Source organism: Pinus tabuliformis, chromosome 4_2 (genome assembly GCF_031772625.1).
Source record: "Pinus tabuliformis cultivar Carrire ecotype Pingquan chromosome 4_2, CPIR1, whole genome shotgun sequence".
Taxonomy (NCBI): domain Eukaryota; kingdom Viridiplantae; phylum Streptophyta; class Pinopsida; order Pinales; family Pinaceae; genus Pinus; species Pinus tabuliformis.
Window position 1 is genome coordinate 205821272 of NC_142304.1, and position 4069 is coordinate 205825340.

Here is a 4069-nt window from a genome sequence, read left to right on the forward strand (position 1 = left end):
AACCATGGTATAACGTGGTATATATATATATATATATATATATATATATATATATATATATATATATATATATATATTTATATATATATATATATATATATATATATAGTGTTACGTACATCTGCCAAGTGGATATCGCTTCTAAAGACTTCTCGAAAAGCCACGGTTTGTTAATAAAGCCCGATAATGGGGCTTTTAAAAGAAATGAAATATCAGTTTAATGACTGATGCGCCCAATCCAGAAAAAAGGGAAATTGATCAAGACGTTGAAGAACTTGCAGGTAGATTAGGGAGATTGTCTCTAAGACCTGCACACTCGCCATCAGAAAATGGAGAGACTGTAGTTTCTTCAATAGCTTTTTCAAGGTCAAAGGTTGAAATAGTGACACATGGAACTTTGTACAACTTCTCTGTACATAACGATTCTAAATGAGGCTGTTATCACTGAAAATGTTGTAGTCAAAAATTTTTAGCCTGGCTTAAAGAGTGGGTGTTTTCGCAGCGCTTGAATTATTTTTAGCAGTTTCGCAGCGCTACCTGTTTGCGTGGTTTCGTAGCGTGCTACGAAATTGGGAATTGGTTCGAGTTTTCAGCGAAGGTCCAAATCCTAGCATGCCTATTGTATAGAGTTTTGTTTCCCTCAGGAATGTTGATGAGAGCAGTGACAGTGTGTCCAGGAGGAGGCACCCTATGATGATGCAGTTATTGTGGGATTGGCATCAAGTACATTAAGGGAGTTATCTCTGAATTCTGGCTCATGGGTGATTGTGAAGGATGTCCATACTAATGTGGGAGACTTGCAAGAGTTTTTGTGTTGAATCCTCCAGACAAAAAATCTATTAAAATTCCACAAATCATAGAGTATTATGTTCTCAGCTGGCATGCTTGAAGCATATGGGCCTTCTGTCAGCGTTCTGTTTGTCTGAAGATTATGCTTTAGTCATTGATCTACTGGTGGTGTATCTATCACTTCAATTGGCCTTTGATATTGGGTTACATTTAGCATGCCTGAAAACATATAGGGCGCAACATCATGTGTTATAAAAATGCTTCAGGGGTCCTTTAATAGACTACTCAACAATGTCACCAAGTTCAGCTATGCTCAAAACAATGTCTTCAACACCTCTTTGAATGTTCAAGAACTGCTTCTCAGTGGTGACTTCAAATCTGCTATTAATCTGCGATCTGTACTTCTACAAGAGGAAATCTGGTTTACAAATTCAAGGCCTTACTTCACCAAAGGAGGACTTGCTTCTAATATGAGGATAGTTCCAAAATTCTGAACAAATCCGAAGCTGACCTCTCCACAGATTTAATTTGTTGTCCAAACAATGATCCACGTGTTCTTCGTCCTCTTTAGCTTTAGGTTCCTTCAAATCCAAGTTTTGTGCCTTTGCTTTACTAAATTATCCTTAGTAGAGTGCCTTCAAAAATTTACCACAGGATCGAGGCAGAATATCATCTCAGGTGCAAGGATGATGTGTTATCGCAGGTTTGAAGTTGATGTAGGTTTGCACAGAAAAAGAGGGACTATGAAAAAGAACCAATTTCAGATCTTCACTTTTGTTCTATCTTCTCTGCACTTCCTCGCTTCTGTTCTGTTTCGGAACCGAGCTCATTATCTTGACCGAAAGTTTGGAGCTGAAATGGACAACCTCAGTTGGATATATATACTTGTTAGAGTCTATGAAGAGACACGTCTCTTGGTATAATGGGCCGACATAACCATTTGAAAGCCAACCTGTGCTGTATTAATTTTTCTTTTTAAATTAATTTCAGGAATCAATAAAATAAATTATGGCATGTAGGTTCACCACCTCTGGGTGACATTTGATTTTTCTGAGGGAGAATTGTCATTGGCGGACCAAATAGCAAGGTTAAAGGTTCTTCGAAAGGATATGAAGATGCTATTATATACACCTGCGCCATCCGAACAGGGTTCTTTTCGTTTAGACTTCCGTTCTATCCACGTACACTATCTGAGCAATCTTAGGATAAAAGCTAATGTAATTTAAAGTGGACATAATGCACTTTTAAACAAGAACCGAAATTTCAGGTCGTTGGTTTGGCACCGACATGAGTCATAATACAGATGGCGCTGAAGGAGTTAGGTTTGGCCTTTTGGCTGATCTATATACGTCCACATACTCGGTATCATGATAAATCGGATCCTCATGACCGTGAACGGTGTTAAGGAGCGCATAAGAAAGGGCCTGCAATTTTATTCTCCGGAGCCTACAGAATCGTATTTATCAAATCCAAACTTTGGAGAGGGTTTACAAGTAACTGTGTGTGTGTTTGAGGGCTTTGCAATTCATATGCGGGATGCTTGAGCGTTGCTCACATTTTGAATTTGTTTGTTGCTACGCTCCCAAGGGAACAGAAGGCTAGAGTTTGCATGGTTAAATTGTTGAAGCCATGAAGCCACATTTAATTGGAATGACAGGTCTCGGGGAAATCCATTGCCGTTGTACCATTCCCCTATTTCTGCATTGAGCTGCCATATTCACTGGCATGCTTGGGAATAAGTTGGGAAGGTACAACATTTATGAAGGAATAACTTCAACCTATGGAATGGAAGGTCACCGTGCTAGGATATGATTTAGAACTTTCATCTTTCTTATTCCTTGATTGAGAGGGTGTCATCTTCACAAATTTGTTTGCTAACCAATCTGCAATCTGTAACATGTTTGCAATCTTCATAGTACTGTCATGGAATGTTGCTTCCTATCCTGGGATGGGATTCAAATCGTGCTGTTAAGAAATCTCGTATTTCAGAGGATGAAGTACGTTTCTATATTGCAGAGATTGTGGATGTCCTTGAGTACCTTCACAAAGTAGGACTGATACACCGAGATGTAAAGAGAATATACTTCTTACTGCAGATGGACATGTGAAACTAGCAGATTTTGGCAGTGTAAAACCAATGGAAAACACCTCAATTTCAATTATTCCGACTACGTCAAACGAGAAGGCCTGCACATTTGTTGGTACAGCTGCCTATGTTCCGCCAGAGGTCCTTAAGCATGCACCTCCAACAATTGGAAACGATCTATGGGCACTGGGTTGCACTTTGTATCAGATGCTGTCTGACATATCACCCTTTAAAGATGGCAGTGAGTGGCTCACATTCCAAAGGATCATGGATAGAGATTTCAAATTTCCTGAATATTTTTCTTCTGAAGCACGGCACCTTATTGATTGTTTGCTGGATATGGACCCATCTAAAAGATTGGCTTCTGGCCCTGAAGGGTATGCTTCTCTCAAGAGCCATCCTTTCTTCAAGGGAGTTGACTGGGATAATGTTAGGGGTATGCTGGCTCCAAAGTTAGCCCCACCATTAACTGTTGACAAGGAAGATGAAGCTGAAGATGCTGGGTGGCTTCTTTCACATGCTGGATGTGGTTCTACTAATGATGAAGCACCTCCCAAAGAGAAAGAGTTGGCCTCATCATCAGTGGCAGTAGGCTAAATTTTCTACTATCGATGCTTTTGACTCTAAATGGGAGAAATTTCTAGATCCAGGGGAGTTCATTGTGATGGTTTCGTTCGTTAAGAAAATTCGGAAACTTTACAACAAAAAGATGCAGCTGATTCTGACAGACAAGCCGAAGTTGATATATGTAGACCCAGTCAAATTGGTACAGAAGGGTGAGATAGTTTGGTCTGATAATCCTAAGGAGCTTAATGTCCAAGTGTTGAATTCTTCCAACTTTAAGATCTGTACTTTGAAAAAGACCACCTCATTTGAAGATTTGAAGATAGCAAGGAATACTACAGTGACTTTATGTTCCAGTTGGGATTTATGAAGCTTTTTATTGGTTTGATGCTAATCAAGTTTGCTGTGATATGTAATGACAGAAGCAAGCTTCATCTTCTTAAAAATATTTAGGTTCCTAATAGCTGTACAAATGTCTAAAGAGATCATGAATCTAAGCAGAAAACGCTTCAAAGATACATAGGTTCTGTTTTGACATCTACAGCAGTTTCGTAGCGCGCTACGAAACTGCTGTAGAATGCTGTTTTGTGGAAAAACAATGAATTTTGATGATGATATCAGCTAATGGTA

At 39.2% G+C, this 4069-nt stretch overlaps 1 pseudogene; it reads left to right on the top strand.

Annotated features, from left to right (window-relative positions):
- Positions 1-2717: 2717 nt before the first annotated feature.
- Positions 2718-3809, top strand: LOC149168841 (3-phosphoinositide-dependent protein kinase 2 pseudogene; annotated as a pseudogene).
- The last annotated feature ends 260 nt before the right edge of the window (positions 3810-4069 follow it).